Source organism: Vombatus ursinus, unplaced genomic scaffold (genome assembly GCF_900497805.2).
Source record: "Vombatus ursinus unplaced genomic scaffold, bare-nosed wombat genome assembly UNPS02010548.1, whole genome shotgun sequence".
Taxonomy (NCBI): domain Eukaryota; kingdom Metazoa; phylum Chordata; class Mammalia; order Diprotodontia; family Vombatidae; genus Vombatus; species Vombatus ursinus.
Genome location: NW_020950326.1, coordinates 13,218,750 through 13,245,463, shown reverse-complemented (window position 1 = coordinate 13,245,463; position 26,714 = coordinate 13,218,750). Strand labels below are relative to the sequence as shown.

Sequence of the window (26,714 nt, the reverse complement as noted above, 5' to 3'; positions counted from 1 at the left end):
TTATATGTAAATCATGAACCCATTTTGACTTTATTTTGGTATAGGGGGTGAGATTTTGATCTATGCCTAGTTTCTGCCATCCTCTTTTCCAGTTTTCCCAGTAGTTTTTTGTCAAAGAGTGAGTTCTTATCCCAGAAGCTGGGCTCTTTGAGTTTATCAAATTATAGATTACTGTAGTCATTGACTACTGTGTCTTGCATTCTTAACCTATTCCACTGATCCACCACTCTATTTCTTAGCCAATACCAAGCAGTTTTGATGATTGCTGCTTTATAATACAATTTAAGATCTGGAATGGCTAGGCCCCCTTCCCCTGCATTTCTTTTCATTAGTTCCCTTGATATTCTGGATCTTTTGTTCTTCCAAATGAATCTTGTTATTATTTTTTCTAACTCTATAAAATAATTTTTGATAGTTTAATTGGTATGACACTGAATAAGTAAATTAGCTTAGGCAGAATTGTCATTTTTATTGTATTAGCTCAGCATACCCATGAGCAACTGATGTTTTTTTCTTTTCCAATTATTTACATCTGACTTTATTTGTGTAAAAAGTGTTTTGTAATTGTGTTCATATAGATCCTGGGCTTGTTTTGGCAAGTAGACTGCTAAATATTTTATAATGTCTACAGTAAGTTTAAATGGAATTTTTCTTTCTATCTCTTTTTGCTGGTCTTTGTTGGTAATATATAGAAATGCTGATGATTTATGTGGATTTATTTAATATTCTGCAACTTTGCTAAAGTTGTTTATTATTTCAAGTAGTTTTTTACTTGATTCTCTAGGATTCTCTAAGTATGTCATCATCTCATCTGCAAAGAGTGATAGTTTTGTTTCTTCTTTGCCTATTCTAATACCTTCAATTTCTTTTTCTTCTCTTATTACTAAAGCTAACATTTCTAGTACCATATTGAACAACAGTGTTGATAATGGATATCCTTGGTCAACCCTGATCTTATTGGAAATGCTTCTAGCTTATATTCATTACATATAATGCTTACTGAATATTTTATGTAGATGCTACTTATCATTTTGAGGAAGACTCCATTTATTCCTATGTTCTCTAGTGTTTTTAATAGGAATGGGTGTTGTATTTTGTCAAAAGCTTTTTCTGCACCTATGGAGATGATCATGTGGTTTCTGTTAGTTTTGGTGTTGATATGATCAATTATGCTGATAGTTTTCCTAAAACTGAACCAGCCCTGCATTCCTGGTATAAATCTTACTTGGTCATAGTTTATTATTCTCATGATAAGTTTCTGTAATCTTTTTGCTAATATTTTATTTAAATTTTTGCATCTATGTTCATTAGGGAAATTGATCTATAATTTTCTTTCTCTGTTTTGACTCTTCCCAGCTTAGGTATCAACACCATATTTGTATCAAAAAAAGAATTTGGTAAGACTTCTTCTTCACCTATTTTCCCATATAGTCTATATAGTATTGGAATTAGCTGTTAATATGTTTAATATAATTCAGTTGTAAAACCATCTGGCCCTGAAGATATTTTCCTAGGGAGTTCATTGATGGCTTGTTCAATTTCTTTTTCTGAAATGGGGCTATTTAAGTATTTTACTTCTTCTGTTGATCTGGGCAATTTATATTTTTGTAAATATTCATCCATTTCGCTAAGATTGTCAAATTTATTGGCATACAGTGGTTTTTTTCTTTCTTTTTAAAATTAAATTGATCAAAGTTTTGACTATTTTATTCTTTTTTTTTTCATAAAACCTGCTCTTAGTTTTATTTATTAGTTCAATAGTTTTCTTAATTTCAATCTTCTTCTTCTTATTATTAATAAGATTGGTTTTCAGTATTTCTAATTTGGTATTTAATTGGGTAATTTTAATTTGTTCTTTTTCTAGTTTTTTTAGTTGCATACCCAATTCACTGATCTCCTCTTTCTCTATTTTATTCATGTAAGCATTTAGAAATATAAAACTTCCCCTAAGAACTGCTTTTGCTACATCCCATAAGTTTTGGTATGCTGTCTCATTATTGTCATTCTTTTGGATGAAGTTATTGATTGTTTCTATGATTTGTATGACCCATTCATTTTTTAGGATTATTTAGTTTCCAATTATTTTTTAGTCTATCTTTCCATGACCCTTTATTACATATAATTTTTATTGCATCATGATATGAAAAAGATGCATTTAATGTTTCTGCCTTTCTGCATTGGATTGTGATATTTCTATGCCCTTTTACATGGTCAATTTTTGTTTTTGTGCCATGTACAGCTGATAAAAAGGTATATTCCTTTCTATCCCCATTCAGTTTTCTCCAGAGGTCTACCATATCTAAGTTTTCTAAAATTTTATTCAGCTCTTTAACTTTTTTCTTGTTCTTTTTGTGGTTAGATTTATATAGTTCAGAGAAGGGGAGGTTGAAGTCTCCCACTAGTATAGTTTTGTTGTCTATTTCTTTCTGTAACTCTCTGAACTTCTTATCTAAGAATTTAGATGCCATACCACTTGGTGTATACATCTTTAGTAATGATATTACTTCATTATATCAGCCCCTTCCCTTTTCTTTCCCTTTTCCCTTACCACTTCTTCCTTCCTTTCTATCCCCTCTTCCCTTTTCTTTCCCCTTTCACCTCATACTGCCTATATGGCAAGTTAAATTTTTATAGCTAACTGAGTATGTTATTCACTCCTTGAGCCAAATCAGGTGAGAGTAAAGTTCAAACAATGCTCGTCTCCCCCCCCTTCTTTCCTTCTACTGTAGTATATCTTTGTGCCTCTTCATGTGATGTAATTTATCCTTTTCTGCTTCCTCCTTTCCTCTTCTCCCATTACAATTCCTTTTCACCATTTCATTAGGTTTTTTCTCATCACATCAAAGTCAACTTAAACCCACCCCTTCTGTTTATGTATATCTCTTCTAAATGTCATAATAAAGATACAGTTTTCAAGAGTTATAAGTATCATTTTCCATGCAGGTATGTAAACAGTTTATCCTTATTGAATAACATGTTTTTTCCCTTTTTTGTTTACCTTTTTGTGCCTCTCTTGAGTCTTGTATTTGAAGATCAAATTTTCCATTGAGCTCTGGTCTTTTCATTGGGAAAATTTGAAATTCCCTTATTTAACTCAATGTCTATCTCCTCTCCTGAAAGATTATGCTCAGTTTTGCTGAGTAGTTGATCCTTGGTTGTAATACAAGCTCTTTTGCCTTACATACTATTATATTCTAAGCCCCCTAATCTTTTAATGCAGAAGCTGCAAGCTTCTGCATAATCTTGACTATGGTTCCATGATATTTGAATTGTTTCTTTTTGGCTGCTTGCTGGATTTTCTCTTTGATCCGATAATTCTGGAATTTGGCTACAATATTCCTTGACATTTTCAATTTGGGATCTCTTTCAGGAGGTGATTCTTTTGATGATGATTTTACTCTCTGGTTCTAGGGCCTCAGGGTAGTTTTCCTTGATGGTCTCCTGAAAGATGCTAAGTTCTTTTTTTTTTTTCGTTATGGCTTTCAGGTAGACCAACAATTCTTATACAATTTCTCCTGGATTTACTTTCCAGGTCAGTTGTTTTTCCAATGAGGATTTTATATTTTCTTCTATTTTTTCATTCTTATGATTTTGTTTGATTTTTGATGTCTCATAGAGTCATTAGCTTCCTATTGCCCAGTTCTAATTTTTAATGAATTGTTTTTTTTTGTTAGCTTTTGTACCTCCTTTTTTATTTGGCCCATTGTACTTTTTAGGTAGTTTTTTTTTTTCTTCAGTGCACTTTTTTTTCCCATTTTTAAAAAAATGAATTGTTCAATTTTTCTTCTACCGCCCTTATTTGACTTTCAAAATTCTTCTTCAGCTCTTCCAAGAAGGCTTTTTGGGCTTGAGACCAGTTCATATTCCTCAATGAGGTTTCAGATGTGGGTATACTGACAATATTATCCTGCCCTGAATTTGTGTTTTTATATTCCCTGTCACCAAGGTATTTTTCTATGGTTGTTGTTTTTCTATGTTGCTTCTTGCTCATGTTGTTTGCCTTTTTTTCTGACTTTTATAGTTGATCTCTGCTTCTGGGATACAGGGGGGACTGTCCCAGGCTTCTTGTGCTGGGTACTAGGGCCTAGTTACTGGTTTGCTGAAGTGGGGCTTGCCACTGGCTTGTTGGGACACCAAGCCCTTCCTGTACTGGTCCCCTTCAGTCACAGCAAGATGGATCTTTTCTGTTAATCTCCCTAGCCTCAAGAGCTAAAGAGACTGTTGTATTTAGTCTTTCTGCTGACTCTACTATTTAAGGATTTTTCCTGGGGCAATATTGTCTGGGTTTTTCCAGGTCAATAAGGGAGGGTCAGAGCAATTTACTGCCTACTCTGCCATCTTGGCTCTGGGATGTTGAAATAGAACAATAGAAACAAACAATCCGTCTGTGGGCTAATAGCTCCAGGAGCAGTGCTGTAGCTGCTGCCACCACTGCTGCCCCAACTGCTGCTGATTCAGTCACTTCCAAAGCCTGTTTCTGGTCTGCTGCTGCAGGGGCTGTATTGGACCTGCACTGGACCATGCTTCTCTTTTACCCAGTTCCCACAGACTTCAATTGCTTTCCTTCTAAGTTGTATCTGGCATCTATGGGCTGAGAAAACTGGAATCCACCACTCTTGCTGGTGATTGAGGCCCTGAAGCCTTCTCAGGTTTTACTTAGGCCTGGTCTGCCACTATGACCTATGTGCTGGGTGCTCCTCTCTCAGGACAGTTGAACTGACCTTTCCTGTCAACTTTACAAATTGTCTTAGGCTGGACATCTGTCTCACTCTGTCACTTTGTGGGTTCTGACACTCTAGAATTTGTTCAGAATTACTTTTTAGAGGTATTTGAAGAAATTTGGGGGAGAGCTCAGGGGTGTCCCTACTTTCTGCCATCTTGGCCCTACTTCTCTATGGAATTTCTCTTTTCATCTCTTTCTGCTGGACTTTGTTGGTAACATATAGAAATGCTGATGATTTATGTGGATTTATTTAATATTCTGCAACTTTGCTAAAGTTGTTTATTATTTCAAGTAGTTTTTTACTTTATTCTCTAGGATTCTTTAAGTATACCATCATATCATCTGCAAAGAGTGATAGTTTTAGTTTCCCCATTGCCTATTCTAATATTTTCAATTTATTTTTCTTCTCTTAATGCTAAAGCTAACAGTTCTAGTACAATATTGAATGATAGTGATGATTGTGGGTATCTTTATTTCACCCCGATCTTATTGGGAAAGCTTGTAGCTTATCCCCATTATAGATGATGCTTGTTGATGGTTTTAGATAGATACTCCTTATTAGTTTTAAGGAAAACTCCATTTATTCCTTTCATCTCTAATGTTTTTAATATGAACGGGTGCTGTATTTTGTTGAAAGCTTTTTTCTGCATCTATTCGGATAACTATATGACTTCTGATAGTTTTGTTATTGATGTGGTCAACTATGCTGATAGTTTTCTTAATATTGAACTAGCATTCAATTCTGGTTATAAATCCCACCTGAATATAGTGTATTATCCTAGTGATAAATTGATGTAATCTCTTTGCTAATATTTTATTTAAAAATTTTGCATCTGTATTTATTAGGGAAATTGGTCTATAATTTTCTTTCTCTGTTTTGGCTCTTCTGGTTAAGATATCAGCACCATATTTGTGTCATAAAAGGAATTGGGTAGGACTTCTTATTTTTTTTTCCAAACAGTTTATATTGTATTGGAATTAATTGTTTTTAATTATTTGGTAGAATTCACTTGTAAATCCATCTGACTCTGGAGATATTTTCTTAGGGAGTTCATTGATAGCTTGTTTTATTGCTTTTTCTAAAAAAGGTTATTAAGTATTTTATCTCTTTTGCTAATCTGGGGAATTAACATTTTTGTTAATATTCATTTATTTCACTTAGATTGTCAGATTTATTGGCATATTGTTGGGCTCCTGATTATTGCTGTAATATCTTCTTCATTGGTAGTAAATTCACCTTTTTCACTTTTAAGACTGGTAATTTCATTTTCCTTTCTTTTTTTTATCAAATTAATGAAAGCGTTACCTTTTTATTAGTTTTTTTAAATAAAACACACTCTTATTTTTACTTCTTAGTTCAATAGTTTTCTTACTTTCAATTTTATTAATTTCTCCTTTGATTTTCAGAATTTTTGATTTCATATTTTATTGGGGATTTTTAATTTGTTCTTTTCTAGTTTTTTTTTAGTTGCATGCCCAATTCATTCATCTCCTCTTTTATTCATGTAATCATTTAGAGATATAATATATTCTCTAAGAACTTCTTTGTCTTCATCCCATTAATTTTGGTATGCTGCCTCATTATTATTGTTGCTCTCTTTGATGAAATTATTGATTGTTTCTATGATTTTTTTTGTTTGACCCACTCATTCTTTCTGATTAGATTATTTACTTTCCAATTAATTTTAGTCTATTTTTCCATGGACCTTTATTATACATAATTTTTATTGCATCATGATCTGAAAAGGATGCACTTTATTTTCTGCTTTTTTTTTTACATGTAATTGTGAAGTTTTTGTGCCAAAATAAATGGTCAATTTTTGTGTAGGTGCCATGTACTATTGAGAAAAAGGTATATTCCTTTCTATCCCAATTCAATTTTCTCCGGAGGTCTAGCAGATCTAACTTTTCTAAAATCCTTTTAACCTCCTTAACTTCTTTGTTGATTATTTTGTGGTTAGATTTATCTAGTTCTGAGAGAAGGAAGTTGAGGTCCCCCACTAGTATAGTTTTACTGTTTATTTCTTCCTATAACTGCCTTAAATTCTCCTCTAAGAATTTGGGTGCTATATTACTTGGTGCATATATGTTTAGTAATGATATTACTTCATTGTCTATGGTACCTTTTTGCAAGGTGTAGTTTCCTTTATATTTTTTAATTAGATCTATTTTTGCTTTTGTTTTTTCTGAGATGAGTATTGCTATCCCTGCTTTTTCTACTTCAGCTGAAGCATAATATATTCTGCTCCATCCTTTTTACTTTTGCTCTGTGTGTGTTTCTTTGCTTCAAATGTGTTTCTTATAAACAACATATTGTAGGATTCTTTTTTTTTAATCCACTCTGTTATTCACTTTCATTTTGTGGGAGAGTTCACCTCATTCACATTCATAGTTATGATTACTATCTTTGTATTTCCCTCTATCCTAGTTTTCCCCCTGTTTATACTTTTCTCTCTCCTTTCACCCTGTTCCTCCTCACTACTGTTTTGCTTTTGACCACCACCTCTCTCAATCTACCCTCCCTTCTACCAGTCCCTCTGCGATTCTCTTTCCCTTTTCCCTCCTACTTCTTACCTCCCTTCTGCCCTCCCTTCTTTAAACTCCCCTCCTTCCCTTTTCTTTCACCTTTCTCCTCCTACTTATCTATAGTATAAGATAAATTTATATATCCAAATATGACTATAGTACCTTAAGGGAGTTGTGTCAGAATTGTAAGTTTCCTTAAAATTCTGAAAGTGATAATCCTAAAATGTGTATGTTATCCCTCTTTGACCCAAATCCAATGAGAATAAGTTTCAAACAATGCTTACCCCCTTGCTTCTTTCCCTCTATTGTAATAGATCTTTTGTGCCTCTTCATGTGATGTATTTTACCCTATTTTGTTTTCCCCTTTCCTCTTCTCCTACTACTATCCTTTTTTTCACCCCTTAATTTTTTAATATCATCGCAACAAAATCAAATTATATCCACGCCCTCTATGTGTGTATACTTCTTTTAACTGACCTAATAGAGGTAGAGTTCTCAAGAGTTATAAGTACCATCTTCCCATGTAGGGATGTAAACAATTTGATCTTATTGCATAACATTTTTTTTTCTCTTTCCTGTTTACCTTTTTATGCTTCTCTTGAATCTTGCATTTGAAGATTTAATTTTCTGTTCATCTCTGGTCTTTTCATCAGGAGAGTTTGAAAGTTCTCTATTTCACTGAATGTCCATCTTTTTTCCCCTGAATGAATATGCTTAATTTTGCCAGGTAGTTGATCATTAGTTAGAATCCAAGCTCGTTTGTGTTCCAGAATATCATGTTTCAAGTCCTCCAAACCTTTAATGTAAAAGCTAAGTCCTGTGTACTCCTAACTCTGGCTCCTTGATATCTGAATTATTTCTTTCTATCTGCTTGCAGTATTTCTCCTTGACCTGATGATTCTGGAATATGGCTATAATATTCCTTGGAGTATTCATTTTGGGCTTTTAGAAGATGAGCGATGGATTCTTTCAATGATAATTTTATTCTCTGGTTCCAGGATATCAGGGCAGTTTTCCTTGATGATTTCCTCAAAGATTCTGCCAGGCTCTTCTTCTTCTTCTTCTTCTTCTTCTTTTTTTATCATGGTTCTCAGTCCAATAACTGTTAAATTATCTCTCTTGGGTTTATTTTCCAAGCCATTTTTTCCAATGATGTAATTTACATTTTCTTCTATTTTTTTAAATTCTTTTCATTTTGTTTGACTGATTCTTGATGTCTCATGGAGTCATGAGCTTCCACTTGCCCAATTCTAATTTTTAAGTAATTATTTTTTTCAGTTAGCTTTTGTACCTCCTTTTCCATTTCCACTTTTAAAGGAGTCATTTTCTTCGGTGACTTTTTTTTTTTCCATTTGGCCAATTCTATTTTTAAGGAGTTGTTTTCTTCAGTCAATTTTTGTGCTTTCCTTTTCCAAGCTGTTGGCTCTTTTTTCATAATTCTCCTGCATAACTCTCATTACTTTTCCCTATTTTTCTTCTACCTCTCTTCATTTTTTTTAAGTAGGCTTAGTTCAATTTACTTGTTTATAAAAAAAAATTTATGTGGTTGCCACAGCAACTGCCTGGGTTCTCTGGACAGGCACACAAGTGTGAGTCTTCACAAGATGGTGGGTGAATTCCTGATAGGGAGACTTAATGAACACAGTCTTCTTCTACAGGTCTGGGGTTAGATAGCTGTATGTTTTGGAGATGGTATCAAAGGTAGCTATTGCCCAAAGTGCAAGCATAACCCTTTGCAGATGTGGAGCAGTCATCAATTCCAGTCATCATTAGGAGCTTCTTAGTCACAGGAGCTGAGATGATGCCAGTACCTCTAGGGGCGGGGGTCAGGTGCACCAAAATCAATCCACGTCGCCCAGTGACCTTGCAGGGTACTGTGTGAGGCTTGCCAATCTTGTTCCCTATGTAGCCACGTCTTACAGGAACCTTGGACAGCTTGACCAGAATGATAGCACCACAAATAGCTGTGGCCACTTCCTTGGAGCACTTGACACCAAGGCCAACATGGCCATTGTAGTCACTGATGGCCACAAAAGCTTTGAACCTGGTACGTTGTCCAGCTCTAGTTTGTTTCTGAACAGGCATGATCTTCAGAACTTCATCTTTCAATGAAGATCCCAGGAAAAAATCTATGATCTCAGAGTCCTTGACAGGAAGGGAGAAAAGATAACTCTCTTCCAAAGACTTGATCTTCATGTCCTTGACTAGCCGGCCCAGCTCAGTGACAGTGTTACCACTCCTTGTCTTTGGCTTTCCTCCCTGGCCCTGCAGCCATGGCCATGGCCTCGACCACAGCCCTGACCTTGACCTCGGCCCCCACTGCCAAAACCACCCTGGAAGCAACCTTGGCCTCCAACTCCGGAGCCCCCGGGGTTTCCCACTCCTCCTGTGCAGCATCGGCATTGTCTGCTGTTTGGTGTTCAATAGAAGTAGAAGCTCTTACTTCAATTTTAAAATCCCTTTTGAGCTCTTCCAAGAGGACTTTTTGGGCTTAAGACCATTTAATATTTCCATTTGAAGCTTCATATGTAGATATCTTGACATTATTGTCTTCTTCTGAGTTTGTATTTTGATCTTCCCTGTCATCATAGTAGCTTTCTATGACCAGGGATCTTTCTGGATTTTTCCTCATTTTTTAAAGTTGAGCTCTGTTCCTGGGGCACTTTTCCAAGCTTCTTTTGCTGGAGGCCAGGGGTATGGTCATTGGCTTTCCACACAGGGTCCTGAGGTGCTGGCAACTTGCCCACTGTATGGGGTGGGGGGTGTCCTGAACTAGTTGTGCCTAATGTTTTCTGGGTTCTGGACCTGGTAGTTTGCCTTCTACACTATATCTGAAGGCCTTGTGTCTGGCCTTCTGTGAAACTAGTGTGCTGAGCCAACACTGAAGGGCTTTGGTTGCTGATCTGTGCTATGGCTAAGGGCCTCTGCTGGTTTGCCCAGACACCATCTGCACTGGTCTGCTCTCCCCTTTTACCAAAGTGGGAGAGACCTTTCCACAAGTCTTAAGCTATCTTAAGCTGGAAAATTGTTTCACTCCTTTTTGTGGGTTCTGTTACTCCAGAATTTGTTTAGAGGCTTGATTTAATGTTGTTTCTGAGGGAAACTAGGGAGAGCTCAGGCAATTTCATGCCTTCTCTTTGCCATTTTGACTCTGTTTTCCCCCTTCCTTTTTAATTTTTAGGGTTAATTATGACTATAATACCTTAAGATAGTTGGGTCAGAATTATAAGTTTCCTTAAAGCTTAAATGTGATAATTCTAAATCTAATATATACATATAACTATGTATATAGAGAGGAAACCACACAACCATACATAAGTATGCACAAATATACAAATATGTATACATTTACATACATACACATACAAATGCATGAAGTGTTAGAGGCACTTTAGTGGTCCAATGAATACAGAACCAGGCCTGAGGTCAAGAAGACCTGAGTTCACATCTGGCCTTAGACATTTAATAGCTGTGTGACTCTGGCCAAGTCACTTAACCTCAGTTTGCCTCGGTTTCCTCATCTATAAAATGGGGAAAAAATAGCATCTTACCTTCTAGGGTTGTTGTGAGGATGAAATGAAATAATAATTGTAAAGCACTTGGCAGTGTCTAGCATATAATAGGCACTATGTAAATATTACTCTATGTGTGTGTTTGAGTGTGTGAATCTTGGTCTTGCCTAACTTTGTGGCAGACACACATATATGCATATTTTACATGAACAATTTTTTGCCAATCTAATCAACATATTTAGCCCACTTTGATAATTCACACCAAAATCCATCTACTAATTTCCAATTTTAAAACCAGCATCTGTTTATTTTTCTTACCTTAAAATATGACATGCATAGATACTTATATATGCAATGTGTTATATTTTAAATTTTATGTTATATTGTAGTGTGTTATACATATTATTTTTAGTATTATGTATATTATATATTTAAATATTATATATATTATATAATATATATTATTATATATTATATAATATATATTAGTATGTATATTATAAGGACATCTAGGATGAAGTGGATGTGTGGATGAAGTGACAGGCCTGAAGTTAGGAAGACCTGAGTTCAAATCTAGCCTCAGACACTAGCTATATGACCCTAGGCAAATCACTCAACCTGTTTGCCTCAATTTCCTCATCTGTCAAATAATCTGGAAAAGAAAATGGCACACCACTCCATTATCTTTACCAAGAAAACCACAAATGAGTTCACAGAATAGGACACAACTAACATGACTGAACAACAAATATATTATATATTATATGCATATTCTCTGGTATTCATTAAATATGGTGCTCATTATATATTATATAATTATATACACAGATTTTGTGTGTATACATGTTTTACATATGTCTATGTGGCATATATGTATATGTGTATTCCACATTTTTAAGGAGAGAAGAAATAAATGGACCCTTGTAATTAAAGTGAGAAATTAGTAGGATTTTGATAGGAATTTTCTAACTGTACTAAAAATGTTGATTGAATTTACCATTCTAATTTTCAGTGAGTTCCCCCCCCCTCGAGGAAGATTTTATACTTCTTACTATTGTTAATTCTTCTTCCAAAGCTTTTTTTTCCCACAGTTCTAATTTCTTTTCCCAATTTTCCCTCTCATTTGATTTTTAAAATAATTATTTTTTTTAACTCTTGCTTAATTTCTTTAAGATATTCTGGTTGTACTTGTGCCCTATCTGTGTTTTTCATTGACCCTTTGCTTGTAGAATTTTAGAGTCATTCTCTTTTGGTTTTATGACTTTGGTTTCTCTGTCACCATAAAAACTCTTTACACTGGAATAAATTTTTGTTTGCTCATTCTCCCACATTACTGGTTGGCTTTGAGCTCTTTTGTTGCTTTCTTTAATCACTGGTTTTTGTGTAATTTCAGGATCTTAGGGATAGCTCAAACTGGGTCCTACAAAGACTCAATTCTCCAAAATTATTGTGATCTGATTCAAAATTTGATCATTACCCTGCTGATCTGAGCTAAGCAAGTTCCTGATTTGGGTTTGGTTCTAAACAAATACAACTATGGGCCTCTCCATGGTAGGAAGTTCTAATCAACTGCTACTGGAACCAGCCATTATCAGCTTGGTAGCTCTGCAGATTCAGAGAGGCAGACTGCTATTTGGTCTGGGATTCCATCCCTGGTTACTCTGCTGAAGGCTTCAGAGTGGGCTCTAGGCTGAAACAGAAGTATTTTTCCACTCCTAATGTCAGAGCCCCACATCTGATACTTGCTTCTGAACTTGTTTCTATATCAACATAAAATTTAGGGCCTGTGAGCAGTCCTTGTTCTAAAACAACAGTCCATGACATGTCTCCTCCTCAGTCAGCCCTGAATGTGTTTCTTGGAATAGCATAGTGAGCAACAAAGCTAAAAGTTGGCATGAGAGTTCAGTGACACTTTATGTGTCTGGGAGTTTATCTTGCCCTGGTACATAGTCTCATACTCTTTCAGTCCAAGGGCCCTGGAATTTTCTTCTCTTTTTAGCCCTCTACTGGCCAGACTTAATCATCAATGTCCATATACCTTTCTGTATTTCTTTCTAAGGCAACCTGGACAGGAAAAATGACTCATTATGATTTAGAAAAAAAAAAATCCTGTTGAAGGCTTGGTGTGATTGGGGAAAAATAGCAAATTTTCTAGATTTTTGTGTAAATCATGTGTTGAAGGAGCTGAGCTACACTTTTTTTCTGTTACTCTACAATCTTGGTTAAATTAGTTATAATATATTGATTGTAGAAAATTAAAAGAGGACAAAAGTAAGTATATTTACCCTATCATAACTTCATAAAAAAGCCTTAAAATACACAGAATTCTTATCACCACAGGGTGGCTTAAACAATCCACAACCCTACTCAAATACCAAATGATTGATCTCTTTATCAAGCAGTCATGCAAGACAAGGACAGATCCAATTTAGTATATAAGTTCATTTATAAAATGTGACAGAGAAGAAAGAAAGAAAACCATGACTTCATAAAAGAGTAAAAAAAAATAGTTTAGAAGAAAATAATATTATAAATATCTTGACTTTATATATTAACAGTGTTTATAGATAAAATGCAAAGAAGACCAATGCATAAATATGAAATGGAAAAGATTTGCTGTCCTTTCTATATTTATCTACATTCCTTAATAATGATATATACTACTGTGTGAATACCTGTTGTACTATGTGAAGCAGCATTGGAATATAAAAGACGACCTCAAGAAGAGTGCCTAAAACTGAACAAACAGAAAAAAATCCAACTGGACATGCAATTTTAGAGGCACTTAATTTTCAATATATATCAAGTAAGGGAAGATTCCAAAAAGAATGGGGAATATTTTACATGGTGAATTCACAAAGCAAAGCAAGAAATGGGAAGAGAGAAATGACTATTGAACCATATGTGTAGTTTCTCATTTTCATAATTTCTTAATGAAAATTTTATGTTTATATAGGTTTGTATAAACATACATTGACAGTATTCTTTTTTTTTTTAGAGGCAATTGGGGTTAAGTGACTTGCCCAGAGTCCCACAGCTCATAAGTTTCAAGTGTTTGGTCTGAGGCTGGATTTGAGCTCAGGTTCTTCTGACTATAGGGCTGGTGCTCTATCCACTGCACCACCTAGCTGCCCCATTGATGGTACTCTTGATGAAACATGAGCTTACATAGTCTGGTTTTAATAGACAAGTCTACATTAGACTACTTATTCCAAAGCCACACAAATGACTAAGACCATAAACAATGAATAGATTATGGGATGTGTATGCCAGCATATGTTGAATGAACATTCCCAATGGTCCTTACCCTAAAGAGTACAGTTAATGCTCCCCTTCACATCAGGCAATGAGAAGGGTTAATAGCAATGCATGATGCATAACTATGAGGAAGAGATATAGACAACCCAAGTCTTGCTGTATCACTTGTTCCTTGATATTGAGAAGTATCTAAGTAGAACAAAATTCAATTGTAAAAACACTCTTGCTAGTTCAGTCTCTATTCCCCCCCCAAAAAAAATCAACAACAAAGCTATTTTCATGCAAAATGGAGAAAAAAAAGAAAAAAAATCCAACTCAAGCATTGAATATTTCAGCAGCAATGAATAAAGATATTAACTTTTACAGAAAGTTGTTACAGCATTCACACACACACACACGCATATATATGTATGTCTGTGTGTGTGTGTATACACACATATATGGATTTAGGTAGGTAGGTATAACTATGAACATGTTCATACAGAGATATATATTTTATGACATCTGTATTAGAATGTCATTAACACTTTCAAAAATTAAGTTCAGAAAACTTGATTGTTAATTAAACTCTTCATAATTCTTTCTGCTAGCTTGGTGTAATCAAGCAAAAAAAGTTTCTCAGAACTGAGGAGAAAAGTGGTGAAAGATAAGTACTTTAACAAAGAGTGTTTTGAAATATTAATTTCCTCACTAATAAATCTATGCTTATAATAAGGAAGTTCATTTTGGAAAGCAGAAAAAGTAGCTACATATTAACTGACAATGATGTCTCATATTTCTGTTTTTTTGTATTAACTAATAGAAGTAATTTTTGTTTGGAAGAAAGAACTTTTTTCCTCTTCAATCTCTGCAAGGTTACAACTGCAGAAACAAAGACTTCTGCAAAGTAGGAGCATAGTATGGAAAATTCAGCAAGCAATAGAATTTGAATTATTTGTTAATATATAATTATTTCCTATATTGAATAGCTGAAAAGGGGGTTCTCCACACATGGAATGAGGTTTATTTTTGAATTACTTAATGGGGAGAGTGGAGTCTACAATATGTTCTTATATGGAAAACAGGAACAAGCTGTTAGAATGAGCCTGGAAATGAAACAGACTATTAATCTATAAAGGCCAATTGATCATTTTAGTGATCAGTGTTTTTGCCTTTAGCCCAAAGCTCTGCTAAGCCAATTTGTGAACTTTGAGGCATATAGGAATAGATCTTGTCCAGTACTGACAAATATATATTTGTCATATTAAAGCATCCAGCATTTGTGAAATAGGTTAAACTACATATGATAGGGACACTATGGGTGACCATTAAAAAAAAAAAAAACTATGATGCAATATATAATGAGGTATCATAAGCTGAAAATAATAAGCATTCTTTATTGTCATGGCATTTCCTATGGAAATCATTAAACTGAAACTTTGAGTAGATTATTCATTTCATTTAGGAAGCTTTGCAATGGTCTGTGACTTGATGCAATCAGCACAAGGTTATCTGCAAACAGGGACATGTGACATGTGGAAGACCTCACCAATTATAAATTTTCTCCCATTTGGATTCCTCACTCGATATGCTGTAGGACTGAGGTAAACACTATTAGTAAGCATACATCTCTCTGTTTTAGACTTTGCTTAATATTAACTTTAAAATATCATCAAAGTATCATCTGTTATTGTACCTTTCATATTTATGTTATTTTATGATTTTTATATATGTTAAAAAAAAGAAAGTCTCTTGGAAGGGAGCTTTTAAGTCCATTTTTTGCCCTAATAAATCAATTATTTTTTATTATTGATCAAAAAGAATTATAGTGCAAGCTTTTATTCTTTTTTTATTAGTTTTTGAGTTTTATTTTATAAACAATTTTTTTAACATGTGTTTTTAAAACTCTGGGTTACAAATTTTCTCCCTTCCACCCTCCCCACCCACCCTTGTTGAAAAGGCAAGCAACTCGATGCAGGTTATAGATGTGTAGTCATGCAAAACACTTACATAGTAGTCATGTTATGAAAAACTAAGTATTTTTCCCTTCCTCCTATCCTACTCTCCATTTATTATTTTCTCTCTTTCCACCCTATTCCTCCTCAGAAGTGTTTGCTTCTGATTATCCCCTCCCCCAATCTGCCTTCCCCTCTATCATCTCTTGTCCCCTTCCCCCCTTATTTTCCTATAGGGTAAGATAGATTTCCATATCCAATTTTGTATGTTATTCCCTCCTTAAGCCAAATCCTATGAGAATAAGTTTCACTCATTCCCTCGCACCTTCCCCCATTTCCCCTCCACTGTAAAGGCCTTTTCTTGTCTGTTTCATGTGAAATAATTTACCCCATTCTAGTTCTCCTTTTCTCCCTCTCCCAGTATAATCTTCTCTCATCCCTTAATTTTATTCTCCAGATATGACCCCTTCATTTTCAACTCACCCTGTGCTCTCTATCTATCTATATCAATATATACATACATATAATTTTTTCTCCTCCAACTACCCTAATACTGACAAAGGTCTCATGAGTTACAAATATCTTTCCATGCAGGAATGTAAACAGTTCAACTTTAATAAGTCTCTTATGATTTCTCTTTCCTGTTTACCTCTTCATGTTCCACTTGAGTCTTGTATTGGAAAGTCAAATTTTCTATTAAGCTCTGGTCTTTTCATCAAGAATGCTTGAAAGTCCTCTATTTCACTGAATGACCATTTTTTACCCTGAAAGATTATACTCAGTTTTGCTGGGTAGGTGATTCTTGGTTGTAATCCTATCTCCTTTGCCCTCTGCAATATTATATTCCATGCCCTGCGGTCCCTTAGTGTAGAAGCTACTAAATCTTGTCTTATCCTGATTGTGTTTCCACAATACTTGAGTTGTTTCTTTTTGGCTGCTTGCAATATTTTCTCTTTGACCTGGGAGCTCTGGAATTTGGCTACTATATTCCTAGGAGTTTTCCTTTGGGGATCCCTTTCAGGAGGTGATCAGCGGATTCTTTCAATTTCTATTTTGCTCTCTGGTTCTAAAATATCAGGGAAATTTTCCTTGATAATTCCTTGAAAGATGATGTCTAGGCTCTTTTTTTGATCATGGCTTTCAGATAGTCCAATAATTTTTAAATTCTCTCTCCTGGATCTATTTTCCATGTCAGTTGTTTTTCAGTGAGATATTTCACATTCTTTTCTATTTTTTCATTCTTTTGGATTAGTTTTACAATGCCTTGATTTCTCATAAAGTCACTCACTTCTAATTGCTCCATTTTAATTTTTAAGTATTTTCATCAGTAAGCTTTTGGACTTCCTTTTCCATTTGGCCAATTTTGCCTTTTAGGGCATTCTTCTCCTCATTGGCTTTTTAGACCTCTTTTGCCATTTGGATTAGGCTATTTTTTAAGTTGTTATTTTCTTCAATATTTTTTTTTTGGTCTCCTTTAGCAAGTTGTTGACTTGTTTTTCATGATTTTCTTGGATCACTCTCAGTTTTTCCTCTCCTTCTCTTACTTGTTCTCAAAATCCTTTTTAAGCTCTTCCATGGCCTGGGACCAATTCATATTTTTCTTAGAGGCTTTGGATATAGGAACTTTGGCTTCATTGTCTTCTTCTGGTTGGGTGTTTTGATCTTCTTTGTCACCAGAGTAAGATAATACAGTCTAACTCTTTTTGCACTGCTTGCTCATGATCCTAGCCAATTACTTGAGTTATAAACTCTTTGTTAAGGTAGGGGTCTGTTTCCAGTGTGGAGAATGTATTGTTCCAAGCTTCAGGGGTTTTGTGAACCTGTTTTCAGAGATACTTCTAGGGAGCTGTAAATTTTCAGTTCTTTCAAGGTACTATGATTAAGGGTGAGGTGTTTACTCCTTTCCTGGTCTGTGCTCTGGTCTATGAGTGACCACAAGCACTCTTTTCTGTCTTGGAACTGTGAGGAGGATTTCCTCTCCACAGCCACTACAAGCTCCACCACGCCAGTACTCTTCCTCAGCCCAGGACCGCCACCCAAAACTGTGACTCAGATCCAAGCAGGGCCAAAGCAAGAGAATCCTGCACCATCAAAGAGATCCCTGCAATCACCCTCTGATCAGCCACTCAATTCCCCCTCATTCTATGGGCCAGAAGCTCCAGAGGCAGCTGCCACCCCAGGGCCAAGCCCCTGGACTGGAGCTGAGACTACCATGCTTCTCTCTCTCACTGCAGACACAGACTTTTCCTACTGACCTTCTAAGTTGTCTTTGGCGTTCGTGGGTTGAGAAGCTGGAAACCACCACAGCAGCCCTTGATTCAGGCCTTTGAGGCTTGCTCCAGGATCACTGCAGCCTGCGTGCCCAAGCTGAACTGTGTTCCTCTCCCAGCCCAGCTTGATATAACTTTCTGATCAACCATCCAGGTTGTCTTGGGCTGGAAATGTGTTTCACTTTGACTTTTTGTGGGTTCTGTTGCTTTAGAACTTGTTTAGAGTCATTTTTATAGGCATTTGGAAGAGTTTGGGGGAGAGCTCAAGCAAGTCACTGCTTTTACTCTGCTATCTTGGCTCTGCCCCTATTGCAAGCTTTTATTCTTCATAGTACTCGGTCAAAAAGATTGTAAAGAACACATACTGTATGTAGTACATTGAAGACTGTGATGTTATATTCCAAAAATTGTTGGCATCATTGTCATTAATTTAATAAAGAGTGTGTTGTTGTGGACATATGTCCTTAGGATGGCTTTACTTAATTTTATTAAGGCAGCTAGGTATTGCAGCGGACAGAGTGCAAGGTCTGGAGTCAAGAAGACATGAATTCAACTCTCACCTCAGGTATTTCCTGGCTGTGTGACTCTAAGTAAGTCACTTGACTTCTGTTTCTCTTAGATTCCTCAACTATAAAATGGGCATAATAACAACATCTACCTCCCAGAGCTGTTATAAGGATCAAATGACAAGATATGTGTAAGGTACTTAGCACTGTGCCTGGCACCTAGGAGGCAATATATAAATGTTTATTCCCTTTTTCTTTCCCTTTCCTTTTCCCACTTATTCTTCAGTCATTTTCCTAATTTTCTACAAACTTATTTTTCTCTCATTTAAAAATGTCAATATTTCCTCATTTTTAAATGTCAATATTACTTAAAATCTTTCATGATTATTCTAAGTTAAGATTTTATAAGTGACTTTCTATTCTAAACTAGTATTGCCATGGGCTACTTATTGAGGCAATATCTTGGTTATTGGTTTCATTTTTATTAAAAAAAAATTTAGGTTAAACTTCCTTAAAAATGGGGAAACTTTAGGTCAATTTCAATTCTTTTATCTCTTTTCCATTAGTTAGTCCCAGTAGTTTGTTAAAATACATTATCCTGGAGTTTTCTCAATTTCACACGCTCTCTTTTTTTTTTATTTCTTTCTTCTAATTTGAGCCCAATTTTTATCTTTACTCTAAGAAGTCAATGGCCTGACTTTATACAGACAGATGATTCGTGAACAGCTCCCATATTAATTACCACTCCTTTCTTATCTGTTAAAATATAATTATTTTCCCCTTTTGTAATTTTATTTGGTCCTCATTGTGTCTGGCATCTCTTTACTCTCTTACAAAAGAAAACATTCATGATATTTTGTCCGGGATATGCTTGTAAATGTTTAACTACCATCCTTCCTGCCCCTAAAATGAACAATTCCCACCATGAACTTGTAAGTTTATTCTAAGTCTAGACAACCAAGAAAACCCCCTGATTTGGAGTGTTTGCCCATTTTCAAAGTATGAATGCTCACACTGAAAGTTTAACAATCAGTGGAAGAACACATATAATCTTGGATTCTTTTCCTTTTGCCCCAACCCAGGATTGTCTTTGGGAACCTGAAAACAAAGCTTATATTCTAGGTCTCCATAAATGTCAATAAAAGACATTTTACTCCCAAAGGAAGTTTTCAAAGTAAAAATAGATATTGAATATAGAATAACCTTAATTTTACCCCATTTAAAATATAAAGCCTCAGAAAGAACTTATAATAGTCCATTAATTATTGATAAGATCTTCTCTGTTGTACTGTATCCCACCTTTCAGATTAGGGACCAATAAGCCTCCAGTATAATAATACCCACCCAAAGATTTGGACTCCTTCAAAAAGGGAAATGACATTAACATTACTAGAAAGATATTCCTTAAAATTCCAGTAAATCAGACCTGCATCCCAGGGACCTATAGAGGTTTTCAGCCTTATAGTAGTGAACTAGGCCTGTGAATTTCTCCTAGAAGAAAAAAAAATTACTGGCTTCTAGAGAGGAAAACCTCTTCCCATTAGACCTACATTTTTTTTTAATAACCTATAACGTTAAAGAGCAGATATTTTCTCTACAGTATTATGGATAATTCTCTTGATACTCTTATCTCTGGGCCACACATTCCATTTTTTCCTGTATTATTGGGTTCCACTGGGGAGGCTTTGTGGGTTCCAAGATATTCCCTCTTCCCCACTCCCCACCCCCATAACCCAAAGCTGCTTTTAGCTCTCTTGAGGTTCTCTCCAGTGATAAGACTTTTTTGTGAAGACTTTCAACTCTTTTTAAAGGAGAAATACAAAAGGATGACTCTGATATGAAAGAGTGAAACAACAAAATCATCATGGAAAATAGACAATCCCTCATTCTCAAGGATGGTTTTATGGTACAAGTCCTCAGCATTTTCAACATGGTACTTATACATATGTCTACACCTTCCATGTGGAAATACAATTAAAATCCCAAACAGTGATCTCCAGTGTACCTTTTTTTTCATTTTTTTAAATGAATTGTTCAATTTTTCTTCTACCTCCCTTATTTGACTTTCAAAATCCTTCTTGAGCTCTTCCAAGAAGGCTTTTTGGGCTTGAGACCAGTTCATATTCCCCTCTGAGTTTCAGATGTGGGTATATTGACGATATTATCCTCCCTTGAATTGGTGTTTTGATCTTCCCTGTCATCAAAATACTTTCTATGGTCATTGTTTTTCTATGTTGCTTTTTGCTCATGCAGTTTGCCTTTTTTTCTGGCTTTTAAAGTTGATCTCTCCTTCTGGGGCACAGGGGGCACTGTCCCAGGCTTCTTGTGCTGGGGGTTAGAGGTCTGGTTACTGGTTTGCTAAGGTGGGGCTTGCTGGGACACCCCCCTTCCTGTACTGGTCCCCTTCAGTCACAGCAAGAGGGATCTTTCCTGTTAATCTCCCTAGCCTCATGAGCTAAAAGACTGCTGTACCTAGTCTTTCTGTTGACTTTCCTATTTTAGGATTTTTCCTGAGGCAATATTTTCTGAGTTTTTTGAGGTCAATAAGGGAGGGTGAGAGTCACTTACTGCTTACTCCCCCATCTTGGCTCCTGGAAGTTGAAATAGGTGACTTGCAAACGTCAGTCTGTGGGCTAATAGCTCCAGGAGCAGTGCTGCAGCTGCTACAGCTGCCATTGCTGCTACGGCTGCTGATTCAGTCACTCTCAAGTCCTCTTCCTGGTTGGCTGGTGCCAGGGCTGTGTTGGCATACTCTGCAGCTCTACAGCCGTGCAGCCCTGTAGCCCTGAGCTGGGCTGTGCTCTCTCACCCAGTTCTGACAGACACCTCTTGGTGACCTTCTAAGTTGTATCTGGTTTCTATGGGCTGAGAAGACTGGAACTTGCCATTGCTGCTAGTGATTCAGTCCCCTGGAGTGGCTTTACTTAGGCCAGGTCTGCTGCTGTGTCTTGCAGGCTGGATGCTCCTCCCTCAGGCCACTGCAACAGACCTGTCCTGTGGACCTTTCAGGTTGTGTTGGGCTGGAAATCTGTCTCACTCTGTCTCTTTGTAGGTTCTGCCACTCTAGAATTTGTTCAGTCACTTTTTAGAGGTATTTGAAGAGATTTGGGGGAGAGCTCAGGCAAGTCCCTGCTTTCACTCTGCTGTCTTGGCTCCCCCTTCCCAAAAAATGATCTCAACACTTTAAACTTGGTATCCAACATAATCCATTTTAATTTTATGTGTTCCCAAATCTTATGAATGATTTATGAAATGACCGATGAAGATGAAGTTAGAGGGATGTGTTCCCCCCCCCAAAAAAAGAACATGCAAAAAGTCTAAAGAGACATTATAAAGGACGTTTTAAACTCATGGTGATACTAAATCCTAGGGATAATGCCTCAAACACCATAAGCAAAACAAGTAAGTCTAGTAGAACATGAATATGTCCTTACATGATGCTAACATGAAATAAACCCAACCTTTCTTTGATAGGTGCAAAATGTATAGCAATAATGTTTAATAAATATTCTACGTAAACTTTGGTTTATAGTGATTTGACTTACAGCAGTTCATATTCATAATACTCTTCCCATTACGTGCCTGTCATAACTATTACATTCAAAGTGGTGAGCACAGAAATATGTGTTCTTATACATAAGACGCTATTCCTATTTGTATCTCAAGAGGCTGCCACCTATCTTGCATAGCCCTTTTTCATAGGGCTCTATTCAATAAAATGAAATTAAATATGTGTAAATAGTAACTGTTCTTCTTAATTGATTTGTATACAATTGAGAATGCCCTTTGCATAGCTATATAATTCATTTCTATGAAATCTAGAGCATACAGTCATTGGTCTTGAATGGGCCCTTATTACCTCTGTGAAAATCTTACATTATTTCAACTTATAGTGAATTTTCTCAAGAAAGTAAACTGCTCCAAGTTTGAAGACTTCCTGTATTTCAAATTGCATGGATAGAACTGACAATTTCTTTGAGTTAAAGGAAGTTGAGAATAAAAAGCAGTAAAAAGGAACACAGTGTTGACGGTTGTGAAGGCAGGGGCAGTGATAGAAATGATGAAGGGATTTGAGGTGTAAAAATGAAAAGGCCATAGTAATATATCAAAAGAGACAGAAAAAGAAAGATCTCAGGATGATAATGATTAGAAAGACTCTCTTTTTACTGCATACTGATTAGAAGAAAATGACAAAACATTCATTATGTCATGTTTTCATTTTATGGGTTGGGGGCTCATCTTCTAGAGTCGTTTAAGCTTGGAGTTAATAAAGTTGTTATGGTTAAAGTGATAGCTTCATTAAACACTTTTTCTGCATGGTGAAATTATTGCACCATACCAAAATTACAGTATTTCTTAAGATCTTATTGGCTCCTGGAGAATTTTAACAATTAGAAACACAATTTTCAAATGAAAAGAAGTAAGCACTACAAACTATAGATCTCCTCCTTCTGATTTGTGGAGCCTGTAATCCATATAAAGGTACTAAAAGCAACTTAACAGAGAAAGAAATGTTCATTTGAAATTCTCTTATAATACCCAATTTCTGAAAAAAAAAACTGCTTTATAAAAATTCAACCACACAGGAAGGTGGAAACATTTTGGTTGTGATTCAAAACATACTTCAAAAAAAAATAAAGCTTTAAGTGATCATTCAACATACTGATCACTACACTGAAAAATGTATTCACGTATTTTACACAAAATGACTGAGTTATCTCAAATTCAATTTTGCTCAGGTTATGATAACATCATTACCAAGATATATGATGGACTATAAGGATAACAAAACCAGGAGTTGAAGGGTTCAATGCTTATGTGGTCTAGTTAACTTTGCTCTCTCTGTAGTCTCAGATTGGCTTAGGAACAGTCAGCTAACACAGGTAGAACAGTTGTCAAAAACAGTACCATGAACAATAAGAGTGTAGATGAATCAGTGCAAATCAATCTCCATTGTTGGAGAAATTACTCAGAGTATATTTCTTAAGAAGAGTGGGTTAATATTCTCATCTTTGCATGCAAAGAGCTGAATATGATCTTATATTTGTTGACTGTACTTATATAAAACAATATATACATATTTTATATGTGTATATATATCCATATATATACATGAGTGTTTGTGTATATATACATAGATGTAGAACATATCTACAGAAATACATCTAGAAAATACAATCTATTTAGAAAATGCAAATATAAAGAAAATACAAGAACATATAAGAATGGTGGGAAATTATTTGATATAGAAAGGTTATCAATAACAAGGAATATATGTATATCTGTATATATTTATACATATGCACATATATGTTCTCTTTATGTGGGCTGTGTTATGTATGTGTATATGTATATACACTATATGTATGTATATATAATATACATATACACATACACTCATACATATGCTTGAGGATAGATAGATATAGATATATAAACACAAATGCACAACTCCCTCCCCCACAAATGTGTACACACCCTGAATATGGTTACTCTAGCCTAGATGTGTATATCTATAATACATAACACATACATTCTTTTTTTTGACTATCTATTTACATCATAATCACTTCCCAGTATTCTTTGTACTTCCTCCTACCACTGAAACTAAGTAACAAAGAAAATCCTCTAAGCACAACTGATCCACAAAAGAACTACATCTGACATCATAGATGTCACCATTTCATACCTATAGTAGCCCATCTCATTATTAAGATGAGGAATATTTATACTTCTTCTTTTGCTCTCTGGAATTATGATAATTCGTTGCAATTATTCTGAATTTTAGTGATGCTTTCATTTTAACTATGTGAGTTATTTTGTATATTGTATATTCTGCTTTCTACACTCTGCATCACTTTGTATAAAAAGTCTTCCTCTGTTTCTCTGAGGTCCCCATTTTCATTGTTTCATGTGACTACACAATATTTCATTACGTTTCCATACTACAATCTATCCAGCCATTCCTGTATTAATAGGAACCTCTTTTTCTTCTTCCCCTCCCCCCAACAAACATCAGTTGACAACATGACTAATAGAACCCTGGAAAAAATTGCAAAACTTTTCTGCAAAATTATCTAAACATTACCTATTTGTACTATTTTAATATCATTATTATATTTTTAAGTGACTTGCCCAGGGTCACACAGCTAGTACATGTCAAGTATTTGGTCTGAGGCCGTATTTGAACTCAGTTCCTCCTGACTTCGGGGCTGGTGCTCTATCCACTGTGCCACCTAGTTGCCCCTTAATATCATTATAATATAGAAATTAATACTTACTGTAATGTCATTTCACCCAATGTCATGCTTTTATGTGACTTAATGATAATAGGTAAGGGAAGCCCTCACCTATTTAAAATGATTAATTATTGACATTTTATAGTTATGAAATGAAATAGGCTCACATTTTCCCATTTTCTATCCTTTACATGCAGCAATTCTTGAACTTTTAGCCTCACAACCTCTTTATGATCTTCTTAAAATCAATTTTATTTTATATTTAGTTCTAAATTTTCTCCATTCTATTTCCCATCCCTTACTCATTGAGAAGGCAAAAAGAACCAAAACCTATTACAGATATATAATCGAAGTAAATTCCCACATTACCCATGCCAAGAAGGAAGGAAGGAAGGAAGGAAGGAAAGAAGAAAGGAAGGAAGGAAAGAAGGAAGGAACTATGTTTCTGCATTTTGCACTATGATTCCATTAGCTTTCTTATCTGGAGGTGGATAGCATGTTTCATCATGAGTCCTTTGGAACTGTTTGGTCATTATGTTAAGTTCTTAAGTCTTTCAAAGTAGCTTATGATTAAAATAATTTTTTTTATTGTATAAAGTGTTTTCTTGGCCCTGCTCACTTCATTTTGCAATAAGAAGTTTTCCCAAGTTATAGAACCTTGAAAAATATCGAGGATCCCTTAAAGAACTTATTGTGCAGTGCGGTGAAAAAAATCACCCTGGACGACCAAAGAGAAACTGAGGCAGAGCTCTGAGCCAAAACACTTTATTATAGGCATCTGCCCCCCGCCAATGAAGTGGACCCCAGACCTTCTTTATAATCTGAGGTGTCCTCTTCTTCAAGGGCCCTTATTTTTATAGGCCCCATATCTAGACATTCAAGAATGGCCATATCAAATACAGAATAATTCCATTGGTTGACTTATGACACATAGACTAAAATAAGCAAAATAACATATTAGTTTCTGGACATTTGTACAATGTGCAGATTAGCTCAAATGATCTCTTAAGTCCATTCCATCTCTAATGGACTAAGATTCTATAAAAATAAGTCTCCTTGTAGTTTCTCCACCTTTTATTTTGTATTAGTTTTTGAAGCAACACAGCAGGAAATATCTCTCTATCTCTATACGTATACGTATATATTCACATGCAATATATGTGCATATCTGTTATATACATATGTTATTATTTAATTCAAAATGCTTATTGAGTAGCTAGTATGTGAAAGGCACTGTGCTACAAGGGGTCACACTGATAAATTTTTTAAAAAGTTACTGCTTTAATCAGTTTATTATCTAGCCAATGAGGGTGTGTATATGTGTGTATGTGTGTGTGTGTGTGTATGTGTGTGTGTGCAACACAAGATATAATTGATAAGGACCAAATGAAGTATACGAAATTCTATGGAAAAAAAAGAGAGAAAGGATGGGTGATTTTGAGATAGAAGAAGGAAAAACATTATGGGACATGTGGTCTGGTTTATACATTAATGTGAATTAATTAATCACATATTTAATCATACATAGATGCACATATGTATATACAAAGTATGCATATGAGAGGAAGATTAGAATTAATATTCTAGTAAGTAGCTTATTGATTTTGATTTTTTTTGTCCTTAGGTTGGACCTTAGAATCAAACTTTTGTACCCTTATAAAATATTCCTGTGATACAGAAACTAGGTTATGAGAAATGATGAGATAAGAAGAAACTATACCATAATAAACAGTAAGATAAGAAGAA

The 26,714-nt window shown here is 35.2% G+C and overlaps 1 pseudogene; it reads right to left on the bottom strand.

The window, feature by feature from the left end:
- Positions 1-8,787: 8,787 nt before the first annotated feature.
- Positions 8,788-9,530, bottom strand: LOC114037787 (annotated as a pseudogene).
- Positions 9,531-26,714: the final 17,184 nt, after the last annotated feature.